This window comes from Amia ocellicauda, chromosome 15, assembly GCF_036373705.1.
Source record: "Amia ocellicauda isolate fAmiCal2 chromosome 15, fAmiCal2.hap1, whole genome shotgun sequence".
Taxonomy (NCBI): domain Eukaryota; kingdom Metazoa; phylum Chordata; class Actinopteri; order Amiiformes; family Amiidae; genus Amia; species Amia ocellicauda.
In genome coordinates this window covers 31,047,671-31,075,307 of record NC_089864.1, presented here as the reverse complement: position 1 = coordinate 31,075,307, position 27,637 = coordinate 31,047,671, and the positions used below count along the sequence as shown (strand labels likewise).

Genomic DNA, 27,637 nt, shown 5'->3' with positions numbered 1-27,637 from the left:
TATTATTTGGATTACCTAGTAACATACTTTCTTTACAGATTTTTTTTTTCTTTTTATCTGCAGGGCTGAACCTGCACTGGCAAAGATTAAAGAGAATCGCACTGTTGTAGTCAGCCCTGTGTTTGACAAAGTGGCTTTCGATGATTTTGAGATTACAGGCTACGCTGCAGCTGCTGTTGCCTTTGACTGGGCTTTGTGGGGCATGTATGAGTCATTTCACTCTGAGTGGTATCAAAAAAAGGATCCATACGCTCCAGAAAAGTAAGTGACTTCAAAAGAAAAAACCTCAAGCAAACCAAAAATATACTGGAAGATAATGGGATTTCCACTTGGAATCCTTACTAAAAGCACAGAAATCAAACAAAACATACAAGTACTTAAATCCATTGGCTTATTTAAGTTGATTATACAATTCAGAAAAGGTGGGAATTGATATATTTTATTGGGCTTTTTACCTGCTATTCCCATGCCACCAAGCAGTTATTACAGTGCATATAGGATATCATGAGTTACCAAATCTTGAAGAAATACCTTAAAATGTAATCATTGTAAATCCAATAGAAAGGTCTTCTGTGAAGGAAGTTCAGTGTCTTTCTCAATGGACTGAAAGCAGTATACATTTTGAATGCAGACATAACTCAGTTGCATGACAGAAAGCCTGTAGCATACACAGCTGTGATTGCTTGCAAGTAAATTGCAGACATAATATCCCCTGTTGTAAGTTTGTAAGTTCATTTCCAGACAACAAATTGTTTTCATTCTCAGATATATATGTAGTTTGTATAACATGTTCAGTAAATGTTTCCTATGAATTTGTGTGACATTTGACTGACCTTTTTTGTTGTTTGTTTGTTTTTTGTCTGTGAAGGAGCCCCTCCATTATGGGTATTCTTATTGTGGACAAAATGTTTTTTGAAGAAATTGGTGGTTTAGACGGTGGAATGAAAATCTACGGAGGAGAAAATGTAGAGTTCGGAATTCATGTAAGTACCTGGACATTTTTGAAGACAACCGTTAAAAAAAAAAAAAAAAGTTTATTTTGTCCTTGTATGTTTGTTGCATTTTATAAGTAAAGTATCTATGATTGTCTGTTCAAGTTTGGTATATTAACAGTTAAAAGTATATCCCTCACCACACAATAGCAGATGTCAAAAAGCAGTTTTCTGGATAGTTTCATCACTTCCTGGATAGTGAATCAAAGAGGGGGGATTGGGATTGCAGGAGCACATAATTTATTCTGTGTCATCACCATCATCATTATCACCGTAATAATCATCATAATTAAAATAAGAATAGCATTCTCATTGTTTGTCTTCAAAATGTACAATCAACTAAACTTGGTATGGTATAAAAAGGAAAAGGATATATACAAAAACTACCTAATAAGGTCAAAACACCAAACACATTTAATTTCATAGTATTTTTTGTACACAGTCCATAACTGACATGAATATAGTGGCTCTGGTTTATATTGGCAATTATCTTAATAGTTTGTTCTTTATAGCAAAAAGAAAAAGATACAAAGAATGGCAACAGCTGCAAAATCACTTTCAATCTTGTTTATTGTTTTTAAATGAAATGCTGCTACAACACCAAATACATCTTGAATTATTGTAAATAATAATTTGGCTACTCAAATAAACAAAACATGTAATTACATCATAAGGAAGTGCTAAAATGTGCAATGCAAAAACCACAGTGAGCGGTGAATCATGTGACACCTATATAGGAAAAACACTGCAAAATGTTTTACAGTGAAGCTGAACAGGATTACAGTTTCACATGTATGCTGTAGAAGTAAGAAATATAATTGAGCAATGCTCTAGATTGCATGGCCTAATTGAATATTAAATACATATTGATAATCTATTAACTACTGACTGAAGTTCAACACACTGTTAATGTAATGTCTATGAGTATCTGTACACACAAATTACTCTCTATAACTTATAATAATCTCTTGCTGATGGAATTGGACAGAAAATACACTTTGCAACTACAATTGGTAACTAAATTAAAGACTATTATGCTTGACCTAGGTGTGGCTGTGTGGAGGCAGTATTGAAGTTGTGCCATGTTCCAGGATAGCTCACATTGAGAGAGCCCACAAGCCCTATCTCCCTGATCTCAGAGTCACCTTGAAAGGAAACGCCCTGCGTGTGGCTGAGGTGTGGATGGATGACTACAAAAAAAATGTTTATGTTGCCTGGAATCTTCCAATGAAGGTACTACATTTTTATTATGTAAAAACAGAAGCCAAGAATACAACTTTCAGTTTAACTGGAAATAGCAGTTTTTTTCTTTTAACTTTGAAGGTAAATATGGTGTTGAATGAAAAAACAAAGAAATATAAAATACTTGTCGGCTACAGTGTTATTTTCTAGTCCAGAAATGTGAAACCCTTAATTACTAATTAACATCAAGCGTGTTTAAAAAAAGTTGTCTAACAGCTGTTATTGATTCTGCTTTACATTTGCAGTTACAGTTTATATTATATTTATACATAAGAACATAAGAAAGTTTACAAACGAGAGGAGGCCATTCGACCCATCGTGCTCGTTTGGTGTTCATTAATATCGAAGTGATCTAAGGATCCTATTCAGTCTATTTTTAAATGTTCCCAAACTTTCAGCTTCTACCACATCGCTGGGTAGTTTATTCCAGATTGTGACTACTCTCTGTGTAAAGAAGTGTCTCCTGTTTTCCGTTTTGAATGCCTTGAAGCCCAATTTCCATTTGTGTCCCCGGGTGCGTGTGTCCCTGCTGATCTGGAAAAGCTCCTCTGGTTTGATGTGGTCGATGCCTTTCATGATTTTGAAGACTTGGATCAAGTCCCCACGTAGTCTCCTCTGTTCCAGGGTGAAAAGGTTCAGTTCCCTCAGTCTCTCCAAGTAGAACATTCCCTTCAGACCTGGAATAAGTCTAGTTGCTCTCCTCTGAACTGCCTCTAGAGCAGCGATATCTTTCTTGAAGTGTAGTGCCCAGAACTGTACACAGTATTCCAGATGAGGTCTAACTAGCGCATTGTACAGTCTTAACATTACTTCCCTTGTTTTAAATTCTACACTTTTGACAATATACCCTAGCATTCTGTTTGCCTTTTTTATTGCTTCCCCACATTGCTTGGATGGAGAAAGTGAGGAGTCCACATAGACTCCTAGGTCTTTCTCATGCATTACTAGATCTAGATCTGTACCTCCCATAGTGTAATTATAGTGGACATTTTTGTTACCTGCATGTATTACCTTGCACTTGTCCACATTGAATTTCATTTGCCAGGTGTCAGCCCACAACTGAATATTATCTAAGTCCCTCTGAATAGCCTGTGCTGCCAAGATTGTATCTGCTGTATCTGTCTTTTCTTTTGTAAAAACCTCTGTGAAATACTAATTTAGAACTTTTGCCACATCTTGTTCGCTTGCCCTATATCTGTTTCTCTTCCACCTTTATTGACCGCTTGCTGTTGTAATATTGAAAAAAGCTCTTTGCATTGGTTTTAGCTCTAAGACCAATGTTTCTTTCTATTTCCCTCTTTGCTTTCCTGATCCCTTTCTTAAGATCTCTTTGCAGCTCAACATATTCTATGTATTTTGTTTCGTCACCATCCCTTTTGTATGCGCTATACAACATTTTCTTTCTCTTGATATTTTTTTGCATACCTCTATTAAACCATTTTGGAAAGTGTTTTTTGGTCCTCAATTTGCTAAGTTTTGGTACAAATTGCTCCTGAGCCTCAAGTAGTATATTCTTAAAATATACCCATCCATTTTCAACTGACTCTGTATCCAATGTGCTTCAGTCTTCCTCTTCTCATACCTTCAAGGTTTGCTTTTCTAAACCATTAGACCATTGTTTTAGACTTGGACCTTGTCTTTTGAAAGAATGCCTCAAAGCTAACCATATTGTGATCACAATTTACCATTGGTTCTCTAACTACGGTCCCCCTGACTCTATCTTGGTCATTTGAAAAGATCAAGTCAATACATGCGCTCTCTCTGGTTGGTTCCCTGACAAATTGAGTTAGAAGCAGTCATTTACCATCTCAACCATTTCCATTTCTGCTTCTGTAGTCCCCACTGGGCTTTCCCAGTCTAAGTTTGGGGAATTGAAATCCCCCATTATAACAGCCACATCCTTGCTACATGCAGTCCTGATTACACTGTACAATGCAGCATCTTTCTGAATATCTGAGTTTGGTGGCCTGTAACACACTCCTACTGCTAATCCTCCAGATCTCTTGTTCAAATGTTTCAGCCACAAAGATTCTGTTCCGTTACTGGGATCTAATTTGAGTTCTTCTACCTCAATGTCATTTTTCACATATAATGCTACCCCACCCCCTCTTCGATTTTGCCTGTCTCTCCTAAACTGTGTGTATCCTTCCAACTTGTATTCATCCCCATCATTTTCTGTAAGCCATGTTTCTGTCACTCCTACAACATCATAGTCACACGCCAGCACTGTGGCTTCCAAGTCTAACATCTTGTTCCTTATACTCCTGGCTTTGAGGTACAAACATTTCAGGACTTTCCTACTAGCAGTTTCCCTTGATTTTCTTTCCTTAGTGGAACATCTCCCATTGTCAGAGTTCCCTGCCCCCCTGGTTCCTAGTTTAAATGATTCTCAATTTCACTGCACATACGCTCTCCCAATGCATTAGCCCCCCTTCTGTTTAGATGTAGACCGTCCAGTTTGTACAGGTCCCATCTATCCCAGAAGAAAGACCAATGCTCCATAAACCTAAACCCCTCCTCCCTACACCAAGCTTTCAACCACGTATTAAGCTTTCTAATCTCTGTCTGTCTCCCTGGCCTGGCACGTGGTACCGGAAGTATTTCAGAGAAAACTACCGTGGAGGTTCTGCTCTTTAGTTTTGTTCCTAACTTTTTAAATTTGTCTTGCAGAACCTCTGTCCTACCTTTTCCTATGTCATTGGTTCCAATGGGGAACATGACCAGTGGATTCCCCTCGGCTTTGGCCAGTAGCCCGTCTACTAGTTTAGGGAGATCTGCAACCTGAGCACCAGGCAGGCAAGATACCATGCGGTTCTCCTTGTCACTAGAACACACTGTGTGATCTACACCTCTAAGAATTGAGTCTCCTACTATAACTACCTCCTTCTTCTGGGGGGAGTGGGCACCATGGTGCTCTGGTGCTCAACTGCCCCCCCATCACCCTCTGAGCTGTAATTGTCCAACTCGGTGTACAGCAGTTGGAACCTGTTGGGCAATTCAAGCTCTTGGGGTGTCTCTAGGGGTTGTGCACGCCCTTTTCTGCGGTTACGACCTACTGTAACCCAGCAGTTCTCTACGCTGTCCTGCTCTAAGGTCTCAACTCTCCTAGGTTTTGGCGTGCACACCATCTCTCTCATGGGCTGATTGACCAATTCTTCTATATCCCTAATACAGCACAGATCGACAAGCTGAGACTCAAGATCACGAACCTTGATCTCTAGGATTTCAACCTGTCGACAACGTTCACAAATGAAGCCCTCTTGGATGAGTTAATCCAGGAAGGCAATCATTCTGCAAGACTGACACTGTAGTGGCCACATGCTTCTAAATGTTACTTGTTTTTTTGTTTTGTTGTTTTTTGTTTTTTGTTTTTTCACATGTCTCTTGGTTCCTAACTGCCTAACTTTTGTCAGCGAGAAACAGCACAGCTCTTTCTCAACAGCTGCTTTAAGTAGCTTTTGTCTACCTACCCCCAATTCACACCTAATTGGCCCCACCTGGCTCCTCCTGCAACAGAATTCCTGCTAGTCCTAGACAAAATCTCCATCCTCCAAAGTGACAGTTTTGGGGAGGATGGCACCGAGAATAGGCCAAATAGTTTGGAATCCTGCTATGAGATGTCTGGAGAAAGGGGCCTGTAGGTAATAAAAAAAACTCTTTGAAGTGGACGAGAGCCGAAATCCCGACATAGAGCTACGAACCCGGGCCAACCGGCATTTCCAAAAGATGGCATGGATTGACATCAGTCATAAATCAAACCCCCCTCCAATAGGACACTGGGGGCTGAAACCGAAATCCAATCTCAAAAACTCAAGAACCAATCACCTATTGATCTGACAGACTATAAAGAACAGCGCACAGCCTCTTTCTCTCTCTCTCTCTCTCACCTGAACCAGAAACTCGCTGCCACAGCTCAACCTGTAGCTCTGTTGCCAGAACCGGAACCAGAAACCAACCAAGTCTTTGCCGGCAACAGAAGAGTTAAACAGGGAGAAGGAGATTGAGCCGTACGAAGAATTCTTTTAAAGGATTTTATTAAATAAAGAACTTTACAGACTGCGCATGCCCGCCTGTGCCCACCTGATCAGTGGAGTTTTACAGCTGGACAATTGATTAAGTCGACTGAATACGAAAGTGTCAGTCATTTAAATAGCTATTTGAGTCTTAAGAAACTTGACCCTTGGAACGAACAGGGCCCTGCTTTCCTCAAAGACTTTGTCTTCAAGTAACTACAGTGGAACCCTGCTTACAAAGAAGATTTTGTGCACAACCTTGGAGCCTTCAAACCAGTGGAAAATCTGTTTGGAAAAGACTCTACATTCGCGAAACCCCAACTTCCAGGTGCATCGACTGAGTGGAAGTTCTTGGACAAAGCCGAACCGGACTGCTTTTGTTCCAACCACACGGACCTCGTGCCGTGTGCTGTTATCTGAGCCCGAAGCCAGAGAGGCCTCTGCGACGAACTTCAGATAAGTTTAACAGTTTGGAGTTCATGATTCATGACATTTGAGAAATCAATTAGAAATGTTAATCTGTGATTCATAACTCTAGAATGTGTAATATCATTTAGTTTTCTTAAATATAAATGTGTGTTGCATTAAACAGTTTTGTTGATAATTTTAGAAATAAAATCTGTCAACGCCGAGAAATATCTTCTCATTCCTGTTTAACTATTTAGTCTGAAATTGACACAAGTTAATAGACGTTAGATTATTGTTGGCCCTGCCTATCCTTAATCATTGAATAATAATCAGTTAAGGGAAATTGTGGTAACAAGTAATGATAGGATCTTTCTCGGCACCTAAACGTAAATGAGACTGATATATATATAACGAAAAGTTACCCGACATAAATACTAACCTGCGTAGTTATTTAATGTCTGACTAACAATACTAATGGGAGACTCACCTTCGTCTTACTAACCGGTATTGTAGTCAATGTGTTTATAACTTTTTTTGTTTAACGATTTGTGTGTTATCATATGCGATCCCATGGTCTTTGATTTGGTCACGGAAGTGATTTGTCTTTGATTTGTTGATCTAGAGTTGAATTTTAATTAGTTTTTCCCTTTTGTATAATTAGTGTAGTGCTACATTTAGTCTTTGTTTTTGAATAAATTTGACAATTTATATCTTTGGAATTGGTGTCTGCGTCCAATTATTACAGAAATTGAGTTCTACAAGATTCCAGGATTCGTGATAAGGTGATACTATAAATTCACTTCTTTAATTGAAATGTATAAGTGTACCTTACGCTACATTGGTATGGCTCAAATGTTGCCCAGATTAGAATTCGTCAAGTATGTATGTTGCTTGCATTCATTTACCTCGTTTTATGATGGTTTCATCCTTTGTCCAAGAGGTCCGAAATTTAGGGAGAAGGATGGCAGCTACGATGATCTCAGGATCTTCAAATCGTGTTTGGATTCCTTGTTGTAGGGCATCCACAAGGTGGCCACAGTACATGAGAGAATGGTGGATTCGCTGAAGTTTCAAGCTTAACTGATGGACACTAGGCAGCAGCCACCACAGCTGTGTATTAGTTTCCGCTTGCAAGATGTCGAGTACTTTTGCAACTGGACGCATTGTGTTGGCCCGCTCTGTCAAGAACAGAATTTCTGCTGGATTAAACCTACAGGAGAAATCGGCATAATCAAAGAGTATACAACAACAACCACCTAAATTTGTTTACATCAATAGAGGGGAAAAACACTTACTTTGGAACCTCGAGAGGTGCATATATTCCTAAGTGCACCTTCTCCTGCCTCTTTGTAAATTTGAAGAATTCTGTCAACAGCCATGAAAGTTGAATTCCACCGCGTTTGATTTGGCCTTAAAAGCTGAAACCTGCTTTCTGCTTCAACAGCTTCAGCTGCTAGAGCCGATCGGCTGCTTTTATTCCATAAAGCTTGACACTTGCCAAAGACAGATCTGTAGAGTTTCTTGTAGTGTTCATTTGAGAGAGCTTTTTGGGCATCAACACTTGAGACTAGGTTTAGTATGTGGCAGGCACACTTTTGATGTTTTGGTAGCTGGAATTCGAAGCCATCGTCATGGTCCAGGACTCGAGAGGCGTCTTGGAATTCCACACCATCACTTCCCTCACCACAACCTTCAGAATCAGTGTCATCACTTTCACACCTTCTTGCCTCAGTCTCAATATCATTGTTTTCCACACCAAAAACTCTGAAAGCCTTCAGGAAGTTGGAACCACTGTCTGTGGTTGTGCAAACAACCTTGTCACGTATTTCATACTCTGAGTGGATATCATTCATAGCGCTGGCCAGTACCTCAAAAGTATGAGAGCCCTTTAATCTTTTGCAGGCAAGTGCAGCAGAATGTCTTTCAAGACTTTCAGGGTTGATCCAGTGAGCAGTTACACCAATGAATGACTTTCTATGTGCAGTCCAACAATCCACTGTGGTTGCAATCCATTCAACTTCACTCATGGCAATAGTCACTTTCTGTTTCATGATCAGAGCAGCTTCAGCTATCTTGGAGCGTAAAGTAGGCCTTGTAATAACAGAACTGCCAGGCTGCAGTGTACTAATCAGCTCTTTCAATGATGGCAGATCAACAGTGCTGAAAGGATGAAGTCCTTGAATGATGTACCTTAATATAGCTTTGTTCACAGTGACTGGAGACACATGTTTGACTGGAAAAACGGAGTCAACTTTCAGTTGCTTGCTGCTGGAAGCATGGGTGGAGGTCCCAATCTTTCTCTTCTGTGCTGTCAATTTAGAGTAGTTTTTGAGGTAATTTGGGTGCATTCTCTATAAAAACAACAAATAAATATTTAAAAAGAAGTCTTTTTATATTGTATGCAATATAAATGTAACAATTACACTTATGCACTCTCTGATTACAGCATTAATAAAACTGCCATTTGCAGCCAATTGCACACTTTATAATGTTAAATACTTGTTGATTTTAGAAATACAGTAGCATTTAGTGACTATCAAACATGAATTTTTGGATTGTAAACACAGGACTGTAAAGCTGACGTGACAGGATGAATTTATTTCATTACATTAGTTTTAACAATACAACATGATTTTTAGTAATCAACAAATTGTTTTCATTCTCAGATATATATGTAGTTTGTATAACATGTTCAGTAAATGTTTCCTATGAATTTGTGTGACATTTGACTGACCTTTTTTGTTGTTTGTTTGTTTTTTGTCTGTGAAGGAGCCCCTCCATTATGGGTATTCTTATTGTGGACAAAATGTTTTTTGAAGAAATTGGTGGTTTAGACGGTGGAATGAAAATCTACGGAGGAGAAAATGTAGAGTTCGGAATTCGTGTAAGTACCTGGACATTTTTGAAGACAACCGTTAAAAAAAAAAAAAAAAGTTTATTTTGTCCTTGTATGTTTGTTGCATTTTATAAGTAAAGTATCTATGATTGTCTGTTCAAGTTTGGTATATTAACAGTTAAAAGTATATCCCTCACCACACAATAGCAGATGTCAAAAAGCAGTTTTCTGGATAGTTTCATCACTTCCTGGATAGTGAATCAAAGAGGGGGGATTGGGATTGCAGGAGCACATAATTTATTCTGTGTCATCACCATCATCATTATCACCGTAATAATCATCATAATTAAAATAAGAATAGCATTCTCATTGTTTGTCTTCAAAATGTACAATCAACTAAACTTGGTATGGTATAAAAAGGAAAAGGATATATACAAAAACTACCTAATAAGGTCAAAACACCAAACACATTTAATTTCATAGTATTTTTTGTACACAGTCCATAACTGACATGAATATAGTGGCTCTGGTTTATATTGGCAATTATCTTAATAGTTTGTTCTTTATAGCAAAAAGAAAAAGATACAAAGAATGGCAACAGCTGCAAAATCACTTTCAATCTTGTTTATTGTTTTTAAATGAAATGCTGCTACAACACCAAATACATCTTGAATTATTGTAAATAATAATTTGGCTACTCAAATAAACAAAACATGTAATTACATCATAAGGAAGTGCTAAAATGTGCAATGCAAAAACCACAGTGAGCGGCGAATCATGTGACACCTATATAGGAAAAACACTGCAAAATGTTTTACAGTGAAGCTGAACAGGATTACAGTTTCACATGTATGCTGTAGAAGTAAGAAATATAATTGAGCAATGCTCTAGATTGCATGGCCTAATTGAATATTAAATACATATTGATAATCTATTAACTACTGACTGAAGTTCAACACACTGTTAATGTAATGTCTATGAGTATCTGTACACACAAATTACTCTCTATAACTTATAATAATCTCTTGCTGATGGAATTGGACAGAAAATACACTTTGCAACTACAATTGGTAACTAAATTAAAGACTATTATGCTTGACCTAGGTGTGGCTGTGTGGAGGCAGTATTGAAGTTGTGCCATGTTCCAGGATAGCTCACATTGAGAGAGCCCACAAGCCCTATCTCCCTGATCTCAGAGTCACCTTGAAAGGAAACGCCCTGCGTGTGGCTGAGGTGTGGATGGATGACTACAAAAAAAATGTTTATGTTGCCTGGAATCTTCCAATGAAGGTACTACATTTTTATTATGTAAAAACAGAAGCCAAGAACACAACTTTCAGTTTAACTGGAAATAGCAGTTTTTTTCTTTTAACTTTGAAGGTAAATATGGTGTTGAATGAAAAAACAAAGAAATATAAAATACTTGTCGGCTACAGTGTTATTTTCTAGTCCAGAAATGTGAAACCCTTAATTACTAATTAACATCAAGCGTGTTTAAAAAAAGTTGTCTAACAGCTGTTATTGATTCTGCTTTACATTTGCAGTTACAGTTTATATTATATTTATACATAAGAACATAAGAAAGTTTACAAACGAGAGGAGGCCATTCGACCCATCGTGCTCGTTTGGTGTTCATTAATATCGAAGTGATCTAAGGATCCTATTCAGTCTATTTTTAAATGTTCCCAAACTTTCAGCTTCTACCACATCGCTGGGTAGTTTATTCCAGATTGTGACTACTCTCTGTGTAAAGAAGTGTCTCCTGTTTTCCGTTTTGAATGCCTTGAAGCCCAATTTCCATTTGTGTCCCCGGGTGCGTGTGTCCCTGCTGATCTGGAAAAGCTCCTCTGGTTTGATGTGGTCGATGCCTTTCATGATTTTGAAGACTTGGATCAAGTCCCCACGTAGTCTCCTCTGTTCCAGGGTGAAAAGGTTCAGTTCCCTCAGTCTCTCCAAGTAGAACATTCCCTTCAGACCTGGAATAAGTCTAGTTGCTCTCCTCTGAACTGCCTCTAGAGCAGCGATATCTTTCTTGAAGTGTAGTGCCCAGAACTGTACACAGTATTCCAGATGAGGTCTAACTAGCGCATTGTACAGTCTTAACATTACTTCCCTTGTTTTAAATTCTACACTTTTGACAATATACCCTAGCATTCTGTTTGCCTTTTTTATTGCTTCCCCACATTGCTTGGATGGAGAAAGTGAGGAGTCCACATAGACTCCTAGGTCTTTCTCATGCATTACTAGATCTAGATCTGTACCTCCCATAGTGTAATTATAGTGGACATTTTTGTTACCTGCATGTATTACCTTGCACTTGTCCACATTGAATTTCATTTGCCAGTTGTCAGCCCACAACTGAATATTATCTAAGTCCCTCTGAATAGCCTGTGCTGCCAAGATTGTATCTGCTGTATCTGTCTTTTCTTTTGTAAAAACCTCTGTGAAATACTAATTTAGAACTTTTGCCACATCTTGTTCGTTTGCCCTATATCTGTTTCTCTTCCACCTTTATTGACCGCTTGCTGTTGTAATATTGAAAAAAGCTCTTTGCATTGGTTTTAGCTCTAAGACCAATGTTTCTTTCTATTTCCCTCTTTGCTTTCCTGATCCCTTTCTTAAGATCTCTTTGCAGCTCAACATATTCTATGTATTTTGTTTCGTCACCATCCCTTTTGTATGCGCTATACAACATTTTCTTTCTCTTGATATTTTTTTGCATACCTGTATTAAACCATTTTGGAAAGTGTTTTTTGGTCCTCAATTTGCTAAGTTTTGGTACAAATTGCTCCTGAGCCTCAAGTAGTATATTCTTAAAATATACCCATCCATTTTCAACTGACTCTGTATCCAATGTGCTTCAGTCTTCCTCTTCTCATACCTTCAAGGTTTGCTTTTCTAAACCATTAGACCATTGTTTTAGACTTGGACCTTGTCTTTTGAAAGAATGCCTCAAAGCTAACCATATTGTGATCACAATTTACCATTGGTTCTCTAACTACGGTCCCCCTGACTCTATCTTGGTCATTTGAAAAGATCAAGTCAATACATGCGCTCTCTCTGGTTGGTTCCCTGACAAATTGAGTTAGAAGCAGTCATTTACCATCTCAACCATTTCCATTTCTGCTTCTGTAGTCCCCACTGGGCTTTCCCAGTCTAAGTTTGGGGAATTGAAATCCCCCATTATAACAGCCACATCCTTGCTACATGCAGTCCTGATTACACTGTACAATGCAGCATCTTTCTGAATATCTGAGTTTGGTGGCCTGTAACACACTCCTACTGCTAATCCTCCAGATCTCTTGTTCAAATGTTTCAGCCACAAAGATTCTGTTCCGTTACTGGGATCTAATTTGAGTTCTTCTACCTCAATGTCATTTTTCACATATAATGCTACCCCACCCCCTCTTCGATTTTGCCTGTCTCTCCTAAACTGTGTGTATCCTTCCAACTTGTATTCATCCCCATCATTTTCTGTAAGCCATGTTTCTGTCACTCCTACAACATCATAGTCACACGCCAGCACTGTGGCTTCCAAGTCTAACATCTTGTTCCTTATACTCCTGGCTTTGAGGTACAAACATTTCAGGACTTTCCTACTAGCAGTTTCCCTTGATTTTCTTTCCTTAGTGGAACATCTCCCATTGTCAGAGTTCCCTGCCCCCCTGGTTCCTAGTTTAAATGATTCTCAATTTCACTGCACATACGCTCTCCCAATGCATTAGCCCCCCTTCTGTTTAGATGTAGACCGTCCAGTTTGTACAGGTCCCATCTATCCCAGAAGAAAGACCAATGCTCCATAAACCTAAACCCCTCCTCCCTACACCAAGCTTTCAACCACGTATTAAGCTTTCTAATCTCTGTCTGTCTCCCTGGCCTGGCACGTGGTACCGGAAGTATTTCAGAGAAAACTACCGTGGAGGTTCTGCTCTTTAGTTTTGTTCCTAACTTTTTAAATTTGTCTTGCAGAACCTCTGTCCTACCTTTTCCTATGTCATTGGTTCCAATGGGGAACATGACCAGTGGATTCCCCTCGGCTTTGGCCAGTAGCCCGTCTACTAGTTTAGGGAGATCTGCAACCTGAGCACCAGGCAGGCAAGATACCATGCGGTTCTCCTTGTCACTAGAACACACTGTGTGATCTACACCTCTAAGAATTGAGTCTCCTACTATAACTACCTCCTTCTTCTGGGGTGCTCTGGTGCTCAACTGCCCCCCCATCACCCTCTGAGCTGTAATTGTCCAACTCGGTGTACAGCAGTTGGAACCTGTTGGGCAATTCAAGCTCTTGGGGTGTCTCTAGGGGTTGTGCACGCCCTTTTCTGCGGTTACGACCTACTGTAACCCAGCAGTTCTCTACGCTGTCCTGCTCTAAGGTCTCAACTCTCCTAGGTTTTGGCGTGCACACCATCTCTCTCATGGGCTGATTGACCAATTCTTCTATATCCCTAATACAGCACAGATCGACAAGCTGAGACTCAAGATCACGAACCTTGATCTCTAGGATTTCAACCTGTCGACAACGTTCACAAATGAAGCCCTCTTGGATGAGTTAATCCAGGAAGGCAATCATTCTGCAAGACTGACACTGTAGTGGCCACATGCTTCTAAATGTTACTTGTTTTTTTGTTTTGTTGTTTTTTGTTTTTTGTTTTTTCACATGTCTCTTGGTTCCTAACTGCCTAACTTTTGTCAGCGAGAAACAGCACAGCTCTTTCTCAACAGCTGCTTTAAGTAGCTTTTGTCTACCTACCCCCAATTCACACCTAATTGGCCCCACCTGGCTCCTCCTGCAACAGAATTCCTGCTAGTCCTAGACAAAATCTCCATCCTCCAAAGTGACAGTTTTGGGGAGGATGGCACCGAGAATAGGCCAAATAGTTTGGAATCCTGCTATGAGATGTCTGGAGAAAGGGGCCTGTAGGTAATAAAAAAAACTCTTTGAAGTGGACGAGAGCCGAAATCCCGACATAGAGCTACGAACCCGGGCCAACCGGCATTTCCAAAAGATGGCATGGATTGACATCAGTCATAAATCAAACCCCCCTCCAATAGGACACTGGGGGCTGAAACCGAAATCCAATCTCAAAAACTCAAGAACCAATCACCTATTGATCTGACAGACTATAAAGAACAGCGCACAGCCTCTTTCTCTCTCTCTCTCTCTCACCTGAACCAGAAACTCGCTGCCACAGCTCAACCTGTAGCTCTGTTGCCAGAACCGGAACCAGAAACCAACCAAGTCTTTGCCGGCAACAGAAGAGTTAAACAGGGAGAAGGAGATTGAGCCGTACGAAGAATTCTTTTAAAGGATTTTATTAAATAAAGAACTTTACAGACTGCGCATGCCCGCCTGTGCCCACCTGATCAGTGGAGTTTTACAGCTGGACAATTGATTAAGTCGACTGAATACGAAAGTGTCAGTCATTTAAATAGCTATTTGAGTCTTAAGAAACTTGATCCTTGGAACGAACAGGGCCCTGCTTTCCTCAAAGACTTTGTCTTCAAGTAACTACAGTGGAACCCTGCTTACAAAGAAGATTTTGTGCACAACCTTGGAGCCTTCAAACCAGTGGAAAATCTGTTTGGAAAAGACTCTACATTCGCGAAACCCCAACTTCCAGGTGCATCGACTGAGTGGAAGTTCTTGGACAAAGCCGAACCGGACTGCTTTTGTTCCAACCACACGGACCTCGTGCCGTGTGCTGTTATCTGAGCCCGAAGCCAGAGAGGCCTCTGCGACGAACTTCAGATAAGTTTAACAGTTTGGAGTTCATGATTCATGACATTTGAGAAATCAATTAGAAATGTTAATCTGTGATTCATAACTCTAGAATGTGTAATATCATTTAGTTTTCTTAAATATAAATGTGTGTTGCATTAAACAGTTTTGTTGATAATTTTAGAAATAAAATCTGTCAACGCCGAGAAATATCTTCTCATTCCTGTTTAACTATTTAGTCTGAAATTGACACAAGTTAATAGACGTTAGATTATTGGTGGCCCTGCCTATCCTTAATCATTGAATAATAATCAGTTAAGGGAAATTGTGGTAACAAGTAATGATAGGATCTTTCTCGGCACCTAAACGTAAATGAGACTGATATATATATAACGAAAAGTTACCCGACATAAATACTAACCTGCGTAGTTATTTAATGTCTGACTAACAATACTAATGGGAGACTCACCTTCGTCTTACTAACCGGTATTGTAGTCAATGTGTTTATAACTTTTTTTGTTTAACGATTTGTGTGTTATCATATGCGATCCCATGGTCTTTGATTTGGTCACGGAAGTGATTTGTCTTTGATTTGTTGATCTAGAGTTGAATTTTAATTAGTTTTTCCCTTTTGTATAATTAGTGTAGTGCTACATTTAGTCTTTGTTTTTGAATAAATTTGACAATTTATATCTTTGGAATTGGTGTCTGCGTCCAATTATTACAGAAATTGAGTTCTACAAGATTCCAGGATTCGTGATAAGGTGATACTATAAATTCACTTCTTTAATTGAAATGTATAAGTGTACCTTACGCTACATTGGTATGGCTCAAATGTTGCCCAGATTAGAATTCGTCAAGTATGTATGTTGCTTGCATTCATTTACCTCGTTTTATGATGGTTTCATCCTTTGTCCAAGAGGTCCGAAATTTAGGGAGAAGGATGGCAGCTACGATGATCTCAGGATCTTCAAATCGTGTTTGGATTCCTTGTTGTAGGGCATCCACAAGGTGGCCACAGTACATGAGAGAATGGTGGATTCGCTGAAGTTTCAAGCTTAACTGATGGACACTAGGCAGCAGCCACCACAGCTGTGTATTAGTTTCCGCTTGCAAGATGTCGAGTACTTTTGCAACTGGACGCATTGTGTTGGCCCGCTCTGTCAAGAACAGAATTTCTGCTGGATTAAACCTACAGGAGAAATCGGCATAATCAAAGAGTATACAACAACAACCACCTAAATTTGTTTACATCAATAGAGGGGAAAAACACTTACTTTGGAACCTCGAGAGGTGCATATATTCCTAAGTGCACCTTCTCCTGCCTCTTTGTAAATTTGAAGAATTCTGTCAACAGCCATGAAAGTTGAATTCCACCGCGTTTGATTTGGCCTTAAAAGCTGAAACCTGCTTTCTGCTTCAACAGCTTCAGCTGCTAGAGCCGATCGGCTGCTTTTATTCCATAAAGCTTGACACTTGCCAAAGACAGATCTGTAGAGTTTCTTGTAGTGTTCATTTGAGAGAGCTTTTTGGGCATCAACACTTGAGACTAGGTTTAGTATGTGGCAGGCACACTTTTGATGTTTTGGTAGCTGGAATTCGAAGCCATCGTCATGGTCCAGGACTCGAGAGGCGTCTTGGAATTCCACACCATCACTTCCCTCACCACAGCCTTCAGAATCAGTGTCATCACTTTCACACCTTCTTGCCTCAGTCTCAATATCATTGTTTTCCACACCAAAAACTCTGAAAGCCTTCAGGAAGTTGGAACCACTGTCTGTGGTTGTGCAAACAACCTTGTCACGTATTTCATACTCTGAGTGGATATCATTCATAGCGCTGGCCAGTACCTCAAAAGTATGAGAGCCCTTTAATCTTTTGCAGGCAAGTGCAGCAGAATGTCTTTCAAGACTTTCAGGGTTGATCCAGTGAGCAGTTACACCAATGAATGACTTTCTATGTGCAGTCCAACAATCCACTGTGGTTGCAATCCATTCAACTTCACTCATGGCAATAGTCACTTTCTGTTTCATGATCAGAGCAGCTTCAGCTATCTTGGAGCGTAAAGTAGGCCTTGTAATAACAGAACTGCCAGGCTGCAGTGTACTAATCAGCTCTTTCAATGATGGCAGATCAACAGTGCTGAAAGGATGAAGTCCTTGAATGATGTACCTTAATATAGCTTTGTTCACAGTGACTGGAGACACATGTTTGACTGGAAAAACGGAGTCAACTTTCAGTTGCTTGCTGCTGGAAGCATGGGTGGAGGTCCCAATCTTTCTCTTCTGTGCTGTCAATTTAGAGTAGTTTTTGAGGTAATTTGGGTGCATTCTCTATAAAAACAACAAATAAATATTTAAAAAGAAGTCTTTTTATATTGTATGCAATATAAATGTAACAATTACACTTATGCACTCTCTGATTACAGCATTAATAAAACTGCCATTTGCAGCCAATTGCACACTTTATAATGTTAAATACTTGTTGATTTTAGAAATACAGTAGCATTTAGTGACTATCAAACATGAATTTTTGGATTGTAAACACAGGACTGTAAAGCTGACGTGACAGGATGAATTTATTTCATTACATTAGTTTTAACAATACAACATGATTTTTAGTAATCAACAAATTGTTTTCATTCTCAGATATATATGTAGTTTGTATAACATGTTCAGTAAATGTTTCCTATGAATTTGTGTGACATTTGACTGACCTTTTTTGTTGTTTGTTTGTTTTTTGTCTGTGAAGGAGCCCCTCCATTATGGGTATTCTTATTGTGGACAAAATGTTTTTTGAAGAAATTGGTGGTTTAGACGGTGGAATGAAAATCTACGGAGGAGAAAATGTAGAGTTCGGAATTCGTGTAAGTACCTGGACATTTTTGAAGACAACCGTTAAAAAAAAAAAAAAAAGTTTATTTTGTCCTTGTATGTTTGTTGCATTTTATAAGTAAAGTATCTATGATTGTCTGTTCAAGTTTGGTATATTAACAGTTAAAAGTATATCCCTCACCACACAATAGCAGATGTCAAAAAGCAGTTTTCTGGATAGTTTCATCACTTCCTGGATAGTGAATCAAAGAGGGGGGATTGGGATTGCAGGAGCACATAATTTATTCTGTGTCATCACCATCATCATTATCACCGTAATAATCATCATAATTAAAATAAGAATAGCATTCTCATTGTTTGTCTTCAAAATGTACAATCAACTAAACTTGGTATGGTATAAAAAGGAAAAGGATATATACAAAAACTACCTAATAAGGTCAAAACACCAAACACATTTAATTTCATAGTATTTTTTGTACACAGTCCATAACTGACATGAATATAGTGGCTCTGGTTTATATTGGCAATTATCTTAATAGTTTGTTCTTTATAGCAAAAAGAAAAAGATACAAAGAATGGCAACAGCTGCAAAATCACTTTCAATCTTGTTTATTGTTTTTAAATGAAATGCTGCTACAACACCAAATACATCTTGAATTATTGTAAATAATAATTTGGCTACTCAAATAAACAAAACATGTAATTACATCATAAGGAAGTGCTAAAATGTGCAATGCAAAAACCACAGTGAGCGGTGAATCATGTGACACCTATATAGGAAAAACACTGCAAAATGTTTTACAGTGAAGCTGAACAGGATTACAGTTTCACATGTATGCTGTAGAAGTAAGAAATATAATTGAGCAATGCTCTAGATTGCATGGCCTAATTGAATATTAAATACATATTGATAATCTATTAACTACTGACTGAAGTTCAACACACTGTTAATGTAATGTCTATGAGTATCTGTACACACAAATTACTCTCTATAACTTATAATAATCTCTTGCTGATGGAATTGGACAGAAAATACACTTTGCAACTACAATTGGTAACTAAATTAAAGACTATTATGCTTGACCTAGGTGTGGCTGTGTGGAGGCAGTATTGAAGTTGTGCCATGTTCCAGGATAGCTCACATTGAGAGAGCCCACAAGCCCTATCTCCCTGATCTCAGAGTCACCTTGAAAGGAAACGCCCTGCGTGTGGCTGAGGTGTGGATGGATGACTACAAAAAAAATGTTTATGTTGCCTGGAATCTTCCAATGAAGGTACTACATTTTTATTATGTAAAAACAGAAGCCAAGAATACAACTTTCAGTTTAACTGGAAATAGCAGTTTTTTTCTTTTAACTTTGAAGGTAAATATGGTGTTGAATGAAAAAACAAAGAAATATAAAATACTTGTCGGCTACAGTGTTATTTTCTAGTCCAGAAATGTGAAACCCTTAATTACTAATTAACATCAAGCGTGTTTAAAAAAAGTTGTCTAACAGCTGTTATTGATTCTGCTTTACATTTGCAGTTACAGTTTATATTATATTTATACATAAGAACATAAGAAAGTTTACAAACGAGAGGAGGCCATTCGACCCATCGTGCTCGTTTGGTGTTCATTAATATCGAAGTGATCTAAGGATCCTATTCAGTCTATTTTTAAATGTTCCCAAACTTTCAGCTTCTACCACATCGCTGGGTAGTTTATTCCAGATTGTGACTACTCTCTGTGTAAAGAAGTGTCTCCTGTTTTCCGTTTTGAATGCCTTGAAGCCCAATTTCCATTTGTGTCCCCGGGTGCGTGTGTCCCTGCTGATCTGGAAAAGCTCCTCTGGTTTGATGTGGTCGATGCCTTTCATGATTTTGAAGACTTGGATCAAGTCCCCACGTAGTCTCCTCTGTTCCAGGGTGAAAAGGTTCAGTTCCCTCAGTCTCTCCAAGTAGAACATTCCCTTCAGACCTGGAATAAGTCTAGTTGCTCTCCTCTGAACTGCCTCTAGAGCAGCGATATCTTTCTTGAAGTGTAGTGCCCAGAACTGTACACAGTATTCCAGATGAGGTCTAACTAGCGCATTGTACAGTCTTAACATTACTTCCCTTGTTTTAAATTCTACACTTTTGACAATATACCCTAGCATTCTGTTTGCCTTTTTTATTGCTTCCCCACATTGCTTGGATGGAGAAAGTGAGGAGTCCACATAGACTCCTAGGTCTTTCTCATGCATTACTAGATCTAGATCTGTACCTCCCATAGTGTAATTATAGTGGACATTTTTGTTACCTGCATGTATTACCTTGCACTTGTCCACATTGAATTTCATTTGCCAGGTGTCAGCCCACAACTGAATATTATCTAAGTCCCTCTGAATAGCCTGTGCTGCCAAGATTGTATCTGCTGTATCTGTCTTTTCTTTTGTAAAAACCTCTGTGAAATACTAATTTAGAACTTTTGCCACATCTTGTTCGTTTGCCCTATATCTGTTTCTCTTCCACCTTTATTGACCGCTTGCTGTTGTAATATTGAAAAAAGCTCTTTGCATTGGTTTTAGCTCTAAGACCAATGTTTCTTTCTATTTCCCTCTTTGCTTTCCTGATCCCTTTCTTAAGATCTCTTTGCAGCTCAACATATTCTATGTATTTTGTTTCGTCACCATCCCTTTTGTATGCGCTATACAACATTTTCTTTCTCTTGATATTTTTTTGCATACCTCTATTAAACCATTTTGGAAAGTGTTTTTTGGTCCTCAATTTGCTAAGTTTTGGTACAAATTGCTCCTGAGCCTCAAGTAGTATATTCTTAAAATATACCCATCCATTTTCAACTGACTCTGTATCCAATGTGCTTCAGTCTTCCTCTTCTCATACCTTCAAGGTTTGCTTTTCTAAACCATTAGACCATTGTTTTAGACTTGGACCTTGTCTTTTGAAAGAATGCCTCAAAGCTAACCATATTGTGATCACAATTTACCATTGGTTCTCTAACTACGGTCCCCCTGACTCTATCTTGGTCATTTGAAAAGATCAAGTCAATACATGCGCTCTCTCTGGTTGGTTCCCTGACAAATTGAGTTAGAAGCAGTCATTTACCATCTCAACCATTTCCATTTCTGCTTCTGTAGTCCCCACTGGGCTTTCCCAGTCTAAGTTTGGGGAATTGAAATCCCCCATTATAACAGCCACATCCTTGCTACATGCAGTCCTGATTACACTGTACAATGCAGCATCTTTCTGAATATCTGAGTTTGGTGGCCTGTAACACACTCCTACTGCTAATCCTCCAGATCTCTTGTTCAAATGTTTCAGCCACAAAGATTCTGTTCCGTTACTGGGATCTAATTTGAGTTCTTCTACCTCAATGTCATTTTTCACATATAATGCTACCCCACCCCCTCTTCGATTTTGCCTGTCTCTCCTAAACTGTGTGTATCCTTCCAACTTGTATTCATCCCCATCATTTTCTGTAAGCCATGTTTCTGTCACTCCTACAACATCATAGTCACACGCCAGCACTGTGGCTTCCAAGTCTAACATCTTGTTCCTTATACTCCTGGCTCTGAGGTACAAACATTTCAGGACTTTCCTACTAGCAGTTTCCCTTGATTTTCTTTCCTTAGTGGAACATCTCCCATTGTCAGAGTTCCCTGCCCCCCTGGTTCCTAGTTTAAATGATTCTCAATTTCACTGCACATACGCTCTCCCAATGCATTAGCCCCCCTTCTGTTTAGATGTAGACCGTCCAGTTTGTACAGGTCCCATCTATCCCAGAAGAAAGACCAATGCTCCATAAACCTAAACCCCTCCTCCCTACACCAAGCTTTCAACCACGTATTAAGCTTTCTAATCTCTGTCTGTCTCCCTGGCCTGGCACGTGGTACCGGAAGTATTTCAGAGAAAACTACCGTGGAGGTTCTGCTCTTTAGTTTTGTTCCTAACTTTTTAAATTTGTCTTGCAGAACCTCTGTCCTACCTTTTCCTATGTCATTGGTTCCAATGGGGAACATGACCAGTGGATTCCCCTCGGCTTTGGCCAGTAGCCCGTCTACTAGTTTAGGGAGATCTGCAACCTGAGCACCAGGCAGGCAAGATACCATGCGGTTCTCCTTGTCACTAGAACACACTGTGTGATCTACACCTCTAAGAATTGAGTCTCCTACTATAACTACCTCCTTCTTCTGGGGGGGAGTGGGCACCATGGTGCTCTGGTGCTCAACTGCCCCCCCATCACCCTCTGAGCTGTAATTGTCCAACTCGGTGTACAGCAGTTGGAACCTGTTGGGCAATTCAAGCTCTTGGGGTGTCTCTAGGGGTTGTGCACGCCCTTTTCTGCGGTTACGACCTACTGTAACCCAGCAGTTCTCTACGCTGTCCTGCTCTAAGGTCTCAACTCTCCTAGGTTTTGGCGTGCACACCATCTCTCTCATGGGCTGATTGACCAATTCTTCTATATCCCTAATACAGCACAGATCGACAAGCTGAGACTCAAGATCACGAACCTTGATCTCTAGGATTTCAACCTGTCGACAACGTTCACAAATGAAGCCCTCTTGGATGAGTTAATCCAGGAAGGCAATCATTCTGCAAGACTGACACTGTAGTGGCCACATGCTTCTAAATGTTACTTGTTTTTTTGTTTTGTTGTTTTTTGTTTTTTGTTTTTTCACATGTCTCTTGGTTCCTAACTGCCTAACTTTTGTCAGCGAGAAACAGCACAGCTCTTTCTCAACAGCTGCTTTAAGTAGCTTTTGTCTACCTACCCCCAATTCACACCTAATTGGCCCCACCTGGCTCCTCCTGCAACAGAATTCCTGCTAGTCCTAGACAAAATCTCCATCCTCCAAAGTGACAGTTTTGGGGAGGATGGCACCGAGAATAGGCCAAATAGTTTGGAATCCTGCTATGAGATGTCTGGAGAAAGGGGCCTGTAGGTAATAAAAAAAACTCTTTGAAGTGGACGAGAGCCGAAATCCCGACATAGAGCTACGAACCCGGGCCAACCGGCATTTCCAAAAGATGGCATGGATTGACATCAGTCATAAATCAAACCCCCCTCCAATAGGACACTGGGGGCTGAAACCGAAATCCAATCTCAAAAACTCAAGAACCAATCACCTATTGATCTGACAGACTATAAAGAACAGCGCACAGCCTCTTTCTCTCTCTCTCTCTCTCACCTGAACCAGAAACTCGCTGCCACAGCTCAACCTGTAGCTCTGTTGCCAGAACCGGAACCAGAAACCAACCAAGTCTTTGCCGGCAACAGAAGAGTTAAACAGGGAGAAGGAGATTGAGCCGTACGAAGAATTCTTTTAAAGGATTTTATTAAATAAAGAACTTTACAGACTGCGCATGCCCGCCTGTGCCCACCTGATCAGTGGAGTTTTACAGCTGGACAATTGATTAAGTCGACTGAATACGAAAGTGTCAGTCATTTAAATAGCTATTTGAGTCTTAAGAAACTTGACCCTTGGAACGAACAGGGCCCTGCTTTCCTCAAAGACTTTGTCTTCAAGTAACTACAGTGGAACCCTGCTTACAAAGAAGATTTTGTGCACAACCTTGGAGCCTTCAAACCAGTGGAAAATCTGTTTGGAAAAGACTCTACATTCGCGAAACCCCAACTTCCAGGTGCATCGACTGAGTGGAAGTTCTTGGACAAAGCCGAACCGGACTGCTTTTGTTCCAACCACACGGACCTCGTGCCGTGTGCTGTTATCTGAGCCCGAAGCCAGAGAGGCCTCTGCGACGAACTTCAGATAAGTTTAACAGTTTGGAGTTCATGATTCATGACATTTGAGAAATCAATTAGAAATGTTAATCTGTGATTCATAACTCTAGAATGTGTAATATCATTTAGTTTTCTTAAATATAAATGTGTGTTGCATTAAACAGTTTTGTTGATAATTTTAGAAATAAAATCTGTCAACGCCGAGAAATATCTTCTCATTCCTGTTTAACTATTTAGTCTGAAATTGACACAAGTTAATAGACGTTAGATTATTGGTGGCCCTGCCTATCCTTAATCATTGAATAATAATCAGTTAAGGGAAATTGTGGTAACAAGTAATGATAGGATCTTTCTCGGCACCTAAACGTAAATGAGACTGATATATATATAACGAAAAGTTACCCGACATAAATACTAACCTGCGTAGTTATTTAATGTCTGACTAACAATACTAATGGGAGACTCACCTTCGTCTTACTAACCGGTATTGTAGTCAATGTGTTTATAACTTTTTTTGTTTAACGATTTGTGTGTTATCATATGCGATCCCATGGTCTTTGATTTGGTCACGGAAGTGATTTGTCTTTGATTTGTTGATCTAGAGTTGAATTTTAATTAGTTTTTCCCTTTTGTATAATTAGTGTAGTGCTACATTTAGTCTTTGTTTTTGAATAAATTTGACAATTTATATCTTTGGAATTGGTGTCTGCGTCCAATTATTACAGAAATTGAGTTCTACAAGATTCCAGGATTCGTGATAAGGTGATACTATAAATTCACTTCTTTAATTGAAATGTATAAGTGTACCTTACGCTACATTGGTATGGCTCAAATGTTGCCCAGATTAGAATTCGTCAAGTATGTATGTTGCTTGCATTCATTTACCTCGTTTTATGATGGTTTCATCCTTTGTCCAAGAGGTCCGAAATTTAGGGAGAAGGATGGCAGCTACGATGATCTCAGGATCTTCAAATCGTGTTTGGATTCCTTGTTGTAGGGCATCCACAAGGTGGCCACAGTACATGAGAGAATGGTGGATTCGCTGAAGTTTCAAGCTTAACTGATGGACACTAGGCAGCAGCCACCACAGCTGTGTATTAGTTTCCGCTTGCAAGATGTCGAGTACTTTTGCAACTGGACGCATTGTGTTGGCCCGCTCTGTCAAGAACAGAATTTCTGCTGGATTAAACCTACAGGAGAAATCGGCATAATCAAAGAGTATACAACAACAACCACCTAAATTTGTTTACATCAATAGAGGGGAAAAACACTTACTTTGGAACCTCGAGAGGTGCATATATTCCTAAGTGCACCTTCTCCTGCCTCTTTGTAAATTTGAAGAATTCTGTCAACAGCCATGAAAGTTGAATTCCACCGCGTTTGATTTGGCCTTAAAAGCTGAAACCTGCTTTCTGCTTCAACAGCTTCAGCTGCTAGAGCCGATCGGCTGCTTTTATTCCATAAAGCTTGACACTTGCCAAAGACAGATCTGTAGAGTTTCTTGTAGTGTTCATTTGAGAGAGCTTTTTGGGCATCAACACTTGAGACTAGGTTTAGTATGTGGCAGGCACACTTTTGATGTTTTGGTAGCTGGAATTCGAAGCCATCGTCATGGTCCAGGACTCGAGAGGCGTCTTGGAATTCCACACCATCACTTCCATCACCACAGCCTTCAGAATCAGTGTCATCACTTTCACACCTTCTTGCCTCAGTCTCAATATCATTGTTTTCCACACCAAAAACTCTGAAAGCCTTCAGGAAGTTGGAACCACTGTCTGTGGTTGTGCAAACAACCTTGTCACGTATTTCATACTCTGAGTGGATATCATTCATAGCGCTGGCCAGTACCTCAAAAGTATGAGAGCCCTTTAATCTTTTGCAGGCAAGTGCAGCAGAATGTCTTTCAAGACTTTCAGGGTTGATCCAGTGAGCAGTTACACCAATGAATGACTTTCTATGTGCAGTCCAACAATCCACTGTGGTTGCAATCCATTCAACTTCACTCATGGCAATAGTCACTTTCTGTTTCATGATCAGAGCAGCTTCAGCTATCTTGGAGCGTAAAGTAGGCCTTGTAATAACAGAACTGCCAGGCTGCAGTGTACTAATCAGCTCTTTCAATGATGGCAGATCAACAGTGCTGAAAGGATGAAGTCCTTGAATGATGTACCTTAATATAGCTTTGTTCACAGTGACTGGAGACACATGTTTGACTGGAAAAACGGAGTCAACTTTCAGTTGCTTGCTGCTGGAAGCATGGGTGGAGGTCCCAATCTTTCTCTTCTGTGCTGTCAATTTAGAGTAGTTTTTGAGGTAATTTGGGTGCATTCTCTATAAAAACAACAAATAAATATTTAAAAAGAAGTCTTTTTATATTGTATGCAATATAAATGTAACAATTACACTTATGCACTCTCTGATTACAGCATTAATAAAACTGCCATTTGCAGCCAATTGCACACTTTATAATGTTAAATACTTGTTGATTTTAGAAATACAGTAGCATTTAGTGACTATCAAACATGAATTTTTGGATTGTAAACACAGGACTGTAAAGCTGACGTGACAGGATGAATTTATTTCATTACATTAGTTTTAACAATACAACATGATTTTTAGTAATCAACAAATTGTTTTCATTCTCAGATATATATGTAGTTTGTATAACATGTTCAGTAAATGTTTCCTATGAATTTGTGTGACATTTGACTGACCTTTTTTGTTGTTTGTTTGTTTTTTGTCTGTGAAGGAGCCCCTCCATTATGGGTATTCTTATTGTGGACAAAATGTTTTTTGAAGAAATTGGTGGTTTAGACGGTGGAATGAAAATCTACGGAGGAGAAAATGTAGAGTTCGGAATTCGTGTAAGTACCTGGACATTTTTGAAGACAACCGTTAAAAAAAAAAAAAAAAGTTTATTTTGTCCTTGTATGTTTGTTGCATTTTATAAGTAAAGTATCTATGATTGTCTGTTCAAGTTTGGTATATTAACAGTTAAAAGTATATCCCTCACCACACAATAGCAGATGTCAAAAAGCAGTTTTCTGGATAGTTTCATCACTTCCTGGATAGTGAATCAAAGAGGGGGGATTGGGATTGCAGGAGCACATAATTTATTCTGTGTCATCACCATCATCATTATCACCGTAATAATCATCATAATTAAAATAAGAATAGCATTCTCATTGTTTGTCTTCAAAATGTACAATCAACTAAACTTGGTATGGTATAAAAAGGAAAAGGATATATACAAAAACTACCTAATAAGGTCAAAACACCAAACACATTTAATTTCATAGTATTTTTTGTACACAGTCCATAACTGACATGAATATAGTGGCTCTGGTTTATATTGGCAATTATCTTAATAGTTTGTTCTTTATAGCAAAAAGAAAAAGATACAAAGAATGGCAACAGCTGCAAAATCACTTTCAATCTTGTTTATTGTTTTTAAATGAAATGCTGCTACAACACCAAATACATCTTGAATTATTGTAAATAATAATTTGGCTACTCAAATAAACAAAACATGTAATTACATCATAAGGAAGTGCTAAAATGTGCAATGCAAAAACCACAGTGAGCGGTGAATCATGTGACACCTATATAGGAAAAACACTGCAAAATGTTTTACAGTGAAGCTGAACAGGATTACAGTTTCACATGTATGCTGTAGAAGTAAGAAATATAATTGAGCAATGCTCTAGATTGCATGGCCTAATTGAATATTAAATACATATTGATAATCTATTAACTACTGACTGAAGTTCAACACACTGTTAATGTAATGTCTATGAGTATCTGTACACACAAATTACTCTCTATAACTTATAATAATCTCTTGCTGATGGAATTGGACAGAAAA

The 27,637-nt window shown here is 39.1% G+C and overlaps 1 protein-coding gene across 1 annotated transcript in view; it reads left to right on the top strand.

Moving 5' to 3' along the window:
* Positions 1-785: 785 nt before the first annotated feature.
* The window catches only part of LOC136772031 (probable polypeptide N-acetylgalactosaminyltransferase 8), an 81,236-nt gene continuing 54,384 nt past the window's right edge, over positions 786-27,637 (top strand). Inside the window, exons 1-7 of the mRNA XM_066724700.1 lie at positions 786-983; positions 2,040-2,225; positions 9,425-9,539; positions 10,596-10,781; positions 17,965-18,079; positions 19,136-19,321; positions 26,522-26,636. The gene's annotated coding sequence lies outside the window, so the exon portion shown is untranslated. The remainder of the gene's footprint in view (positions 984-2,039; positions 2,226-9,424; positions 9,540-10,595; positions 10,782-17,964; positions 18,080-19,135; positions 19,322-26,521; positions 26,637-27,637) is intronic.